This window comes from Rousettus aegyptiacus, unplaced genomic scaffold, assembly GCF_014176215.1.
Source record: "Rousettus aegyptiacus isolate mRouAeg1 unplaced genomic scaffold, mRouAeg1.p scaffold_m13_p_14, whole genome shotgun sequence".
Classification (NCBI taxonomy): domain Eukaryota; kingdom Metazoa; phylum Chordata; class Mammalia; order Chiroptera; family Pteropodidae; genus Rousettus; species Rousettus aegyptiacus.
Window position 1 is genome coordinate 44043379 of NW_023416289.1, and position 14487 is coordinate 44057865.

General features: G+C 41.5%; 1 pseudogene; it reads right to left on the bottom strand.

Annotated features, from left to right (window-relative positions):
- Nucleotides 1–284: 284 nt before the first annotated feature.
- LOC118611833 lies at nucleotides 285–406 on the bottom strand (annotated as a pseudogene).
- Between the last annotated feature and the right edge of the window lie 14081 nt (nucleotides 407–14487).

Sequence of the window (14487 nt, forward strand, 5' to 3'; positions counted from 1 at the left end):
ATAGACAATTAGTTGCTCATATTTACATTGTATGATTCAATGAGTTTTTAAAATTATAGTTGGCATACAGTAATATATTAGTTTCAGTTGTATAGTCCAGTGATTAGAGCTCAAGTGATCACCCCCACTAAATCTAAAACCCCTCTTCCCTTTTACATATTTAAATTTAAAAATAAAATTTTAGGTGAGGCAACCCTTGGTTGACCTCACAGATTGCAAGGACCTCGTCAGCTTGCGATCCTTTTTAATTTAATTTAATTTAATTTAATTTATTTTATTTTTTACACTTACAGCACCTGGTCTTCCTAGGTGGTCTCTCATCCAAGTACTAACCAGGCCCGATCCTGCTTAGCTTCCCCCGAGATCAGACAGGATCGGGCTTGTTCAGGGTGGCATGGCCATATATCCCCTTACATATTTATTACAGATGCTGTGCCTAAAGTTACCTCAAGAAACCATTCCAGAAAACACAACTAGCTGCCACCAGTGTGAGTCTTGGTTCTTCTCAGCAAGGAGCACCTGACTTGCCAAGGACACGCCTGGATGTGGCTTGGGTGGGGCTGTGAGTGGGGAGGCGAGTTTCAGGGAATCCTCTGAGCAGAGTGACCTCTGTTGTCCAGTTTGGTGATGTTTCAGCTATGGTGGCACTGTGCAGCGGGGAGGGTGCCACAGAGGAACCATGGATACTGCCAGTGCTTCTGCCAGGAGAAAGCCTTGCCTCCCGCCCTGCTTCAACAATTCCGTGTCTCCCTGTAAGTCCCTGGTGCCTCCCACCTCCACCTCCAGCAGCCAACCCTGTGCTGGTGCTCAGAGCAAGCAGGTCTTTCCCTGCAAAAGTTCGCTTGTGGACTTGGCCCCTTTAAAAGGCGTCTGCAGCTGCCCCACGCCCACAGCTTCGTCCCACTCATCCACTGAGGACCAGGCAGCCTCGCAGCCTCGCCCTACCTCCTCCCATTGCAGCTTAATTTCTTCCTAGTTATGTGGCTTGTTCACCTAGACCCCAGGTGACTCTGCTCACCGTTTGCTCCGTGTTTCCATCTCAACTTTGATGCGGTCTTAATAGCAGATGGAAAAAAAGCCTCTATCATCTACACCATTTTGACTTCTCTCTGTTTTCCACTTTTTGACTATTATAAATAACGCGGCTGTGAAATTTCATGTATGAATTTTTCTGTGAACATGTTTTTAGTTCTCTTGGGCATATATCTAGGAGTGAAATTGTTGTGTCATATGGTAGATCTGTGTTTAACTTTTTCAAGAACTGCAAAAATGGTTTCCAAAGTGACCATACTGTTTTATCTCCCCACAATCGAGGTAAGAAATTTTCAATTTCTTCACACTTTGGCCAAGACTTGTCCGTCATTTTGATTATAGGCATCCCATGGCATGTTACATGGTATCTCATGGGGTTTGTACTATTTTTGAATTTTTATAAGATTTTCTTTGAGCCAAACTGATGACATTGCCTGGAAGCAAGTCCTCAAGTACTTCTCATGGGCTTTTACATTTTTTGATTGCAGTATAATTGACAAATAATGTTGTATTATGTTTAGGTGTACAATATAATAATTTGATATCTGTATATATTGTGAAATGATTACCACGATAAGTTTAGTTAACATTCATCACCATACATTGTTACAATTTGTGTGTGTATGTGATGAGTGTGATGAGAACTTGCAAGATCTACTCTCTTAGCAATTTTCGAATATACAGCATGGTATTGTTAACCATAGTCACCATGCTGTACACTACATCCAAGGGCTTATTCATCTTATAACTGGAAGTCTATAACTTTTAATCACCTTCACCCATTTCACCTACCTCGCTCATCGTGCTTTTGATTTGCATTTCCCTAAGAACTAATGATATTGAACGTCTTTTCTTCTGCTTCTTGGCCATTTGTATGTCTTCTTTGTCTAGTCAAATGTCTTTTCCATTTTAAAATTGCAATACTTCTCTTTTTGTTGTTGAGTTGTGAGTTCTTCATATAGTCTAGATACTAGACTCATACCAGATATATAAGTTGCGCATATTCTCTCTCATTCGGTATATTCTTTTCACTTTCTTCATGGCGTCTTTTGAAGCAAACCGTTTTTAATTTTGATGCTGTCTAATCTATCTTTCTTTGGTTGCTTGTGCTTCTAGTGCCGTACTTAAGAAACCATCACACAGTCTAAGGTCATGATGATTTACTCCTGTTTTCTTCTAAGAGTTTTATGGTATCAGCTCTTACAATTAGGTCTTTGAATATTCTGAGTTAATTTTCATATATGATGTAAAGTATAGGATGCTTCATTCTTTTGCATATGAGTATCCAATTATTCCTGCACCATGTGTTGAAAACACTATTCTTTCCCTGCATTGAACTGTCTTGAAATCCTTGTCAAAAATTAATAGACCATAAATGTAAGGGTTTGTTTCTGGACTTTTATTTTTATTCCCTTGTTCTATATGTCTACGGGAGAATGGTTTTTAAAAAACAGAGAATGAGTGTATGCTGGCTGCTTCCAGATCTTTTTAACAAGTCAAAGGTCAGAAATGATCCCAGGCAAGATTGGACACTTGGACACTTTGCAAACAGGTGGACAGAAATAAAATTCATCAAAAGGAAGAGGAGGCATTTTCGTCTTTTAGTGTGAAATCTACATTTATTATGAGTTCAGAGACATGTACTCCTGTAGGTTGACAAGATCACCCCTCTAATAGCAAGTGATAGGCTCAAAGCCTGTTTTAACATCACTATTAAGATTTCATGACCTGAAAAAAGAAACAGATCAGTAGCAAAGGTCAGATTTTATATATCATTCCGCACAATATTGTTGTTTCCAATGGCCTCAATAGCAACTATAAAAATGAGGTGATCACAGGAGTTAGCAATGACCTATAGACACCTCAGAGTCTCACTGCATCATCTGTTAAGTTGTCTTGCCAAGAAATGGAATCTAAAATTTGATCAAGCCTCTAATTCTGATCACTAGTTTACAGGATAAACAGGGAACAGGGGAATACATTAACAGACCCCACAGGGATGCAGTCAGCAACATTCAGAATGTGATACTACAGGACAAATGAATCGGGAGTTTTTTCCCCCAAAAAATAAATGGCAAAAAAGGAAATAACAATCCATGTAATAACCTGGATGAATCTTGAAAACATTATGCTAAGTGAAAAAAGTCATGGAAGGCCACGTATTATATGGAAGACCACATATTATCTATACACATAGATCCAGTATTCACAAACAGCCTAAGGGGAAAAAACACCTGTGTCCTTGAAGCTTCCCAACTCTCTGCCAAAGTGTCCAATTTTATAGCTCTGTCCCCTAGCAGTAATTTTGTGTTGGTGCAAAACCCAGATTCTCAGCTTCCTGCTCACATCCAGAATTTGCAAATGCCCCAGGGTAAAAGCAGCTGCAGAAGTCAGCTTACTTTTCTGAGATATTGAGCAATTACAGTCTTCTATAAAACAGGTTTATGATTTTTTTATAATAAAATTCTTTCAAACACTGGATGGGTTTGGGGTTCATTTTTTTCTAGTCAGTTCTATGTATGAATCTCATACCTAATGATCTCTTCTGTTTATAATTTTAAGCGTTCAGATTTTTATTTTTATTTCTTTCTTGTTATGGAACATTTGTAACTATTTAAAAGTAGGGAGACTGTATAATGAACCCTCAGGTACCCATCAGCCAGGTTCAATAATTGTCAATATATGTCAATCTCGCTTTGTATTTCCCTTGCTTCCTCTTAGATTAGGTTATTTTAAAGCAAATCCCAGGCATAATAATTAACCTTTAAACATTTCAGTATGTATATCCAAGAGATAAGACCTATTAAAATAATTATAATACCATTATCACACCTAAATTATTAATAATATTAGCAAATATTTAGTCAGTTTTCAAAGTTGTCCAATTTTCTCACAATTCTAAATCATTTTCAATAAGGATCAAAACAAAGTTTACATATTTCATTTGATAAATATGTTTCAAATCTCTTTTAGTCTAAAGTTTTTCTTTCCTTTTCCCCCTTGTAATTTATTTTTAACAACTTTGTTGAGCTAAAATTCATATACCATGTAATCCATCCATTTAAAATACACAATTCATGAATTGTAAATCCATTTATAAATGTCTAACTTTTTAAAATTTAAAAGAAAAAAAACAAAATAAAATGATGATAAAGTATACTATTCAATGGTTCTCAGTATATTCATAGAATGGTACAATCGCTTTCATGGTCCATTTTAGAATATTTTGATCACCCCCAAAAGAAACTCCACACCTATTATCAGTAGCTTCTTATTGCCCTTTTCCTGCAGTCCCTTGGAACCACTAATATGCTTTCTGTCTCTATAAGTTAGCCTATTCAGGGTATTTTATAAAATTGAGGCAGAATAGTTAGCCAAGGGGGACAGGATGTGGCTCTGGAATTTTTCCCTTGTCCCTTACTCCGCTCTCTCCCTGTTTTGACTTCAAGTGCAAGACTCTAGGCTTAGAAATAAGCCAAGGTGGGAAGACAGTATAGATATCCTTGGGACACTCTTATCCCCAAGAAAACAAGAGCCTGTAATTCAGACAACTTAGGGCAAACTCTCTGTCCAAGTTTGCCTGCACTTTTAAGTGTGTACCTTTGCTTTAAGAAAACTTATACTACCTGCTTGTTGTTTGTCGTGTCCTTAAACTTTTTCTCATGGCATAAGACAAGAACCTGGTCACTAGAGCTCCAAGTCAGGGTCCCTCTTTGGATTCCAGCCCCATTGAGCTCTTTGGTATCATTCATGATGAGCCAGCCAGGACTAGTCAACATTAATCATCACTTGGTGCCTCCATGCCTCCGTCTGGTGCTCCACGGGAAATGCTGCATCTATACCTGAAGACTCACCTCTCAGCTGCAGTCTGAAGAATTAGAAAGCCTTTAATCTAGATGGTTTAAAGCAGAAGAAGCTGATCTTATTCTGTAATATGATCTGACCCCAATACAAACTGAGAGATCAGGAGGTTTGACCAGAAAATAGGACCTTAAGCTATAACGAACATTACAATTAGACCTCTTTTGTAGACAGAATAACAAATGGATGGAAGTCCCCTATACCCAGGCTGTTATGGCCCTATAATAGGACCCAGTGAAGCAAGGCTTTTGTAGAAGTTGTTATACCCTATCCTCCTTTGTTACTCCCCCACCAGACAGCACTGACCTCCTTGATGACCCTCTCCTCTCAAGATCACCATTGCCCAGAAAGGAAGGAATGAGAGACTCAGAGTCACTGACTCCTCAGTCGCCCTCCACTCCTTTCTCTTGTTATCCTACAATGCCCCTTCCTTATTCTCCCATATACCCTTCTTTACAAGAGGAAGTGGCCAGACCCAGTCTGGGGGACATACCCAGAGCGGAGCCTCTTACCACCTGGATTCCACCAAACCCCGTCTTTTCAGGGAAGTAGCAAGTGGGGAAGCGGGAACCCTCAGAGTCTATGTTCCAAAGCCATCTATCTTGTCTCCTGGCCTTGGCCTGTTTCTTATGCCCGAGTCTCAGCTCCAAATTGAAACAGAGAGAGGGCTGAGTAAGGGACTAAGGAAAAATTCCAGAGCCTCATCCTGGAGGGGAAGTGGAGCTTCACAAGGCTAACTATCCTGCCTCACAATCAGCTATTGCAAGACCACCAGGAGATATGGTCCCTGGCGCTACTGCATTCTTTGTCCCTTTGTCTTACCAATCTTTAGTACCTGAGTTATACTATGGGGGACAAAAAGTATGGTAATAGAGCTCTGTTAGCAGAGATTAACTTGTTCAAAACTGCTGGGTTGTTTATCCACTCTGACCTCACTTCCCTGTAAGTGAATTACCTTATAATAAGTTCTGTTATATTCTATGGAGTTGCCTACATAGTTTTTCAGTCTGAAGATACTGTTTCATTACAACGGCCATTACACTTTGCTCCACCAGCAGACACTATATAGTACAGGAGATTGAAAACCTAAGCCAAAATTCTCTGAAAAGCAAACTGGAACTTACCATGGTTTCGCAGATAAAAATAGAGTTTATGATTCACCAGAGAAGAGCCCTGGAGTAGATACCAGATTCTCAGATGAAAACCTGGAAAGGTTATGGGTGAACCGAAGGTAGACTTCAACCTAGCCTTGACTTAGCACAGTTCCTGATTGTACTGAGGTGAGCATCCACAACTCGATTAGTGTAGTATCATGGAGAAGATTGAGTCTCTTCTGAAGGAAGATAAATTATCTAAAATATCTAAAAACTTTATACCCAAGACCAGCACCCAATTAAGCATTATTAAGAAATGCCAAGGAAAGGACAATATGACAGAACACCAAAAGAAGAAAGAGATTCTAGAAACAGCCCCACAAATATCCAAATATCAGAGTTATCACAAAGACTTTAAAATAACTATAATTGATATGTTCAAGAAGATAGAAGAAAAGATAGAGATAATAGATAAAAAGATGATAATAGATAGAAATAGGTAAATTTATTAAATAACTGAAATGTGTAAAAAGATTCAAATGGAAATTCTATAACTAAAATTTTCAATAACTGAAATTTAGAACTTACCAGATGGTTTTATCATCAGACAAGACACAACAGAAGAAAGGATTAGTTAACTGAAAAGTATGTCAATAGAAAATATCCATACTGAAGGACCAAAAAAAAAAATTGAAAATAAAGAAACAAGCACTATAAATACATGGCGCAACACATATAAGTCTAACATACACAGGTAGAGTCTCCAAAGGAGTGGAGAGAGAAAATGAGGCAGAAGCAATGTTGGAAGATATAACAGCTGTAGTTTCTAGAACTGATGAAAGATACAAATCCACAAATCCAAGAAGCTCTTCAAACCTCAAATAGGTTAAATACAAAGAAAGTCACATATCAGCAGACTATAGTCAGACTCCCAAAAGCCAAAGACAAAGAAAAAAAAATCTTAAAGGCAGCCGGGTAAAAAAGACACATTACCTTCAAAGGAACGACATTAAAACTGACAGCTGATTTTTTAACCAGAAGAAAATGAATCACATCTTTATTTTTTATTTTTATTATTTATTATAATTTATGCCTACAGCACCTTGTCTTCCTCGGTGGTCTCACACCCTAGTACTAATCAAGCCCAACCCTGCTTAGCTTCTGAGATCAGATATCAGGCTTGTTCAGGGTAGCATGGCCATAGACCGTGGACCGTAGCTCCACTGAGGCCTGAACCCAGGACCTTCTGCATGTAAAGTAGACGTGCTAACTGCTACACTATGGAACCACGTCTCACATCTTTAAATTGCTGGAAAAAAGTAACTTTCAACCTAGAAATATATACTCTGGAAAATAAGGCATGAAGTTTTGTATTATCAGATTAAACACATACTACCAAAGATTCTTGTACCACTTTAGGACCTCGAGCTAATATTTAGTTACTTAATGAATACTTTGAACACCTAGACAATTTCTAATTGTGCATTTATACATGAGATTTTTAAAAAGAATTAGAAAACAGACTTGTGAACCCATTACTATGCTGACTTTTGTTATGTTCTTAAATTATTTTTTTAACTACAAAGGGTCCTCATTTATAAAGAACTAAATTTCCTTATGAGAGATATGAGAGATATCAATTGGCCTTTTCTGCACAACTGCTTAGTATTGTGGGCAGATATTATTACAAATAACTTCGTTTTTTATGGCAATGTAGCTGTTTGCATAGGTTTAATAAGAATTAACCCTACTTTTTGCGAGAACATAATTGGACAAATCAATTGTACAACCAAGGCCATACTGGGAATGTCATATCTGATAATAAACTCTATTTAATCAGGTATACCAGTGTCTACATGGTGACTTATAGGATCTCAACTTACGAGTAATAAGTGGGACCAGGAATTTCAGCAGAACTCACCCACAATTGTAGGCAGTAAAAGCAAGAATTCCAGGCTAACAGAGTCCAGTCCAGATATACAACCCTGGTTCTTTACGTAATCTTTAGACAAAAGCCAATTCTCTGGTCTTAGCAGCATTGATGATTCTAGATTTATTAGACATGTAACAAGGAGTCATATGCATGCCAATTAACATTTCTGTTTTCTCTAAGTAAATTATCAAGTCAAGTAAATCAGATCATACATTACACAAAAGGACAATTCACAGACCACATGACATAGCCACCCCTGAATTTGTACACTAATATAAATAATATAGAAACATTGTTGATCATTGGGATTAGGAATATATGCTATAAATTAAGCCCCAAATTGCATTCTATTTCCTATAACAACTGTGGGTCTTCCAATATTTTAATTAATGATGCGAGTACAAAACAGATTTAGACAAGCCCATTACTTTATCAGTAATTACCTTTAGAGATAACTTATGATCTCAGAAGCTCTGTCCAGGGAAATTACTTCAAACTTGAAAAATAAGATTAAAACATAATTTTCAATGTCATGCTAAGAAATTTTATAATAAACCTTTTTGAGAATCTCTCTGGAAATATACTTTTAAAAATCTACTCTTCACAATTGATATGGACCAGGTGTTTTATAACTTGGTAAAGTTGGGTAAAGTTGTAGACCACTAATCAGATTTTATTTAAATTGCTTGTCTATTTAATAGAGAAGATAACTTCAAGAGATAAAGTCGAATTGCCCTGTAAGACATGAAATACTTCTGTATCTTACTTAGCAACCTTAATTCACCATCATTTCTCATTGTCTATATAAATCTCAGTCTTTCATATCCCTTTTGGATCAGCTTATAATCCTTCTGGGTCCTTCATGAATAATCAATAAAATTTTAAATGCACCCATGATCTATTTGCATGAGCACTATTTTCTTTAACAATTTGAAGATTATGCTTAGAAAGCCATCGAGGCAGGTGAGTTCACCTAGGGAAAAGGGTAGAAAATATAATACCAAAAGGTCAAGGACAAAACCTGGAGATCACCTGTATCAGGTGAGGTAAGTGGGGAATAGGAGCTCAAGGTGAGAAAGGAGAGTTATCAAGAAGATGGGGTAGTTGTGATGGAGAAGTACAGTGAGAGACACTAGAAGCTAAAAGGAAGGTGGTTGAGAAGAAGGATTTTTATACATTCAAAAATCCAATGGACATTTATAAAGTGTGCTGGCTGGAAAATTACTGCTTGGCTATCACCCATGGGAACATAGGCTGTCACCCATAGGAACATAACATTCTAACAAAAAGCTTTCTGCTTCTGTACCCTCGCTCGCGCACCTGACCTGTGGGTTGACAGGTAGTAAATAGAAGAAAAATAGACCTTTGTGTTCAGACAGAATGAAGAATGGGGTTTAGGGCTTAAAAACCCTGTATCTCTACATTTCATTTGGGGTCTGCGTACCACTGGAAGACCCAGCTGGCTGAATAAAGAGTGTGTTTCCTATAACTTACTGAGTTCTGGTGGTCCATGTGCCTTTCGGGGGCTGGTGGCTACAACATTTGGAGGCCCCAGAGAGATCTCAGGGAGTGGCCCTGAGATCTAAGACCGGACTGGCCTCCTAAGCGGTTGCTGTCCCTGTTAGGGATTCAAAGGGGTGGCCAACCTGAGACGTTCTAGGGCCCTTGAATGCCATGACGGGGTCAATGCAATCGTCGAAGACACAACCACCAGTACCCACCTGGTTTCTCCTGGCTCTGGGCGTAGACATGAATTCCCCCGGAAAACAGGAGGCAGAAGCTGGCTAGAGGAGAGAAAAGATGAGGACCTGAAGTCTGTGGCTGCAGTGAGGACGAGATAAAAGAAGGGCAAGTTAAAGACGGGATAGGGTCTGAGAACAAGGTTAGCGGTGGGATGGGCTAGGAATGGAGGGAAAGAAAGAGATGGATAGGATGTTAAGATAGAAATGGGTTGGAGATGCAGTTGAGTTGGCAATGGGGTTAGGTTTGGAGTTGGGGATGGGGTTGGGAGAGTAGGTGCCAAGGGATTGGATTAAAGGGGATGAAGTGAGATGGGGGTTGGAGATGAGATTGTGTTAGAGATGAGTTTCAGTCAGGGGCTAGGAGCAGGGGCTGGGTGGGGAGGAGGAAGTTTGGAACGTGGACTACATACCAAGGAGGAGCAGGACTTTGGCCATGGAGCTGTAAATGAAGATTGTGCAGGGCCTGGATTTCTTTGGATTCTGGCTAAAGTAGGTTCAAGCCAATCTCCTTTTATACAGAAGAGTCACTGCATAGTCACTGCATAGTCACAATCAGGAAATAGAAGTCCTCATTACGTGGCAAGAAGTTGTACAGAAACAGGGCCCCAGCCCACAGGAAAGAATGAGGACCGCATTCTTTATTCTCATCCAGAGCGTTCCTAACCTTGTGCACATGAGCTGAATAGCATCCCACAAATTTCATGTCCACTGGGAATATCGGAGAGTCTTCTGGTTCAGCAGTAAGGTATTTGAAGATGTTATTAATCAAGGCTCTCAAGATGAATTCTTTCTAGATTTAGGTGACGCCCAAACCCAGTGCCTGCTGTCTTTGTGAGAGAAAAGAAATTCAGACACACATACCTTCGGGACTCTTATATACTCTTATGGAAATTATTAAGGACCCAAAGAGCTTTTGTTTATATGCATTATATTTATGTAGAATTTATTTATACAAATATTTTATTTATGTATTTATTCATCTTGTATTTTCCATAATAGAAATTAAACCTGAGAAATTTGAAAAAGATGGCCACTAAGTCTCCTAAATATAACAACGATAAATCCATTACACATTAGCGGAAAAGAGGGACTTGTAGAAAAACATGGCCCTATCTTCTGGGGGGCGGAATCTGTGAGAGAGGAGCAGCCCTGCTTTCCATTTTTGCAGAATGTCTGGCTAAACAGAAGACAGGTCCTCATATCGGCGTCTGCATTCAGCCTGTCGCGTAGAACGAGAGAGGAAAGCACAGATAACGTCTGAGTATCGTTATAAAACCATCATGATGCTGCAGACCACCAGAAAGTCCTGCGAACCCCACCCCCGGGCTCCTCAGATCACACATTGAGAACCACTGTCGTCCACAGCAGTCCTCAGACAGTCGTGACTTCTCCCAATCAGTCACGTCTGCTGGCTTTCTCTGTGGGGTTGTTCGCTGCAGAAATCCAGAGCTCAGATGGATGTGGGTGCATCAGCATTCTGCCTCGTGGGCCATGGTTTTGAGATGGGGATTAAAAAGTTCTTCTGATTCAGAGGCAAAACAATCCTGTAACTACTCTAGATTGTGATTCCCCCTCCATGGTGTGTGAAATCCCCGCATATACACGGATCTGTCCCCGAGCGTGCGTGTTTTGTATCAACTGAAATAACAACATGATTTTTCCTCTTTATTAAAGCAGGCAATCAAGTGGACAGATTTTCTGATCTGGGGCCATTCCTGTCATAAACTCACCTTGGTCACAACATGGCTCTCTGGGTGATAGAGCATTAGGTTCCATTGCCTACTGTTTTCTCCAGATACCTGCCTTTCTGGTGTGGTGGTGGCTCGTTTTACATGCCACATTGACCAAAGGATGGTATCCCATTGCTTGGTCAAACATCAGTCCAGACATCGCTGTTAAGAGATCTTGTAGATGGGATAACACTGAAATCAGTTGACTTGCAGTAAAGTAGGTAACACTCCACAAGGTGGTGGGTGGGCCTCGTCCAATCAGTCGAAGGCCTTAAGTGCAAAGGCCGAGGTTTCTGGACAATGAAGAGATTCTCTTCTTCGAGTCTGTCTTACATGAGTGTTTACAATGAGCAGGTATTGCTTTAGCAATACTTAATAAAGAAATTAAAAGGTCCAAAATGCAGTTTTATTAACCTCAAAGAGAGTCAGGACCGATATTAAGGATGGAGTTGAGGATAACCCCTGAGGTAGTAAGAGGGCTTCCCAGGAAACCTGCCCATCTGACAACGGTGTTACTTGGAAGAGACAAATTCCATAGGAGAAGTGAGAGGCTTTTTCGAGCTTTGCAGTTCGGAATCTTCTCCGGAGAGCAATCCTTCCTGCTTCTGGGATGTTTTAGTTCACACAGCTCAGCCCCACACCCCGATGCCTTTCCCGCTCTCATTCACGTGTTTGGTGCCTTCGAGAAACATTGACAGAGCACGTAGGAATCACAGGTCCCTTGCTGAGTGCTGAGGTCATGGTGATGACCAGGAGTGATCAAATGGAAAAGCTCATAGCCAGTTGCCATGATGACCCATCAGAAGGGTAGAGTGCCTGTTAGCCAGCGGAGGAGGTGGCAATGCGGAAGCTGCGTTCTTAGCCTCAGAGCAATAGGGGTGGGACAACTAATAGCTCAGGGTGCTAAAGCTGATGTGTAGTTCAGGTAGTCAAGTACACAATGGAAGGAAGGGTGTGTCCTGAGCACCAAACCAGGCGTCCTCCCACAACTGAGCAGAGTTCCAGGGTAGTGCACAGTTACACAACAGTCTTCCTTGTTTATTTACAACACCGATGCCCCTGTCTTGAAAACCTGGGGAATGAACCCTGGAATGCTCTGGACTGAGGGTACTAAGAACGTGCACAAGATACAGCAGGATCCAGTTATTTATTCACTATGATCTCTTCTTTCTATTCTGATCCAAGAACCCCCTAGGGAGAATGGCAACAGCCGTCTGGACTCCCATCCTACCCTAGCCCTGCCTCTCCTATCGAGGGCCCCGGGGGTGCTGAGCCCACATGACTAGTCCTGGACACTGAGGGCAATGCCACTATCGCCGATGGGACAGGGAGCCTATGGTGAGGGGGGCGCACGCTCATGTGGGCCCTGGAGAACTCGTTTCTGATTCCACAGGTATTCACGAGACAGGCCCTGGAGGCCCATCCCTCGCCAGACGGGGTCTAGGCTCAACTGGGGCTTCTGTTCCACTGGGATAAGTGGACATGAAATAAGTCACTAGAAACACAATCATTTCATAGAGCAACGAGGTGCTGCAGAGAGAGTCAAACGAGGTGATGCCGTGGGAAGCACTGACTGGGGGTAGCAGAGGTCTGCTCCTCCAGGGAGCAGGGTCCCAGAGGTCTCGAGTTGGTGACACCAATTAAGAAGACCTGGCAAGGGAAGTGGCCATGGCAGGGGTGAGAGGTGATGAGAAGAGAGGTCCAGGCTGGGTAAAGAGAAAGTGCAGAGGGCCTCAGAGCGGAAGGTCTTGGGAAACTGGAGGGTCCGAGAGAGGCCAGAGGAGGGGGAGGAGTCTCAGTGAGCAGACTCCACAGAGTCCTGAGATGAAGCCAAGGTGAAATTAAGGTATTGAGATTTCTCTTTATCACATGCAAAATGGGGAGCCATTGGAGGGGCTTCAACAGGGTGACCCATCTGGATTTTGCTTTAGAAAGATCACTTTGGTTGAGGGTGGGGATTCGATCCCCGAAGGGAAAGGGCGGGAACAGGGCTCCAGGTGAGAAGGTCATTTCCTCAACTGGGACAGAGATTGTGGTGACTTGGATAGAGCTGGGGACAAAGGAAGGTAAGTTTATCAAGTTGGGATTGATTTTGGAGGTATGATCAACCTGGCTGTGTTCTCCTGCTAAAATATTTGTCTCCGGAGCCATGACAAGATTATAGGACACCAGGATTCATAAGACAAGAGAACCCCCAAGGGAAAAACAAGGTCCAAACCAATAAGAAAAAGGGAATAAGAGGGACATACTTATACTAAAAATAACTCATAGAATATCCAGGAAAGGGTATCCAAGAGGCCTTTGGCCACCCAGCCTGGAGTTGAGAGAGAGGGTTGGAATGGCAGGCAGAATAATGGGTCCCCAAGACATCCACGTCCTAATCCCCAGAAACTGGATATGTCACGCTACGTGGCAAAAGGGAACGGCAACTGTGATTAAGTTGAGGCTGTTGGGAAGGAGACATTGTTCTGGGCTATCTGGGTGGGCCCGTTGTAAACACAATGGTCTTTATGAGTCTTGTGGGTTGAATGGCGTTTCCCAGAATTATATGTTGACTCATCCCCCAGGACCTCTGAATGCAGTGTTATTTGAAAATAGGGTTGTTGCGGATGTAATTGGTCACATTTAAATGAGTTTTTACTGGAATAGGGTGGGTTTTTAAGGCAAAGTAACTGGCGTCCTTACAAGATGAGGCAAAGGTACAGGGAGACAGTGCATTACACAGCCGCAAGCCAAGGAACACCAAGGCCACCACCAGAAGCTGGAAGAGGCCAGGGAGGGGTCCCTCCAGGGTTCAGAGGGAGTGAGGCCCCGCCAACACCTCTACTCTGGGCTTCTGGGCTCCAGAATCATGAGACAATAAATATCTGTTGATTCAAGCCGCCCAGTCTGCGGGATTTTGTCACTGCAGCTCTAGAGCACTGATATGATAAGGAAAAGCGGGATGTAGGGGATGAGGAGAGACGTGACAGTGGAAGTAGCGGTGAGAGAGAGACAGATTCGGAGATGCTGCACAGGTTGGCTTTGCAGGCGGGGAAGAGACCGCAAGCCAAGGAAGGCAGGCGGCTTCTGGAAGCTAGAAGATGTTAGAGAGG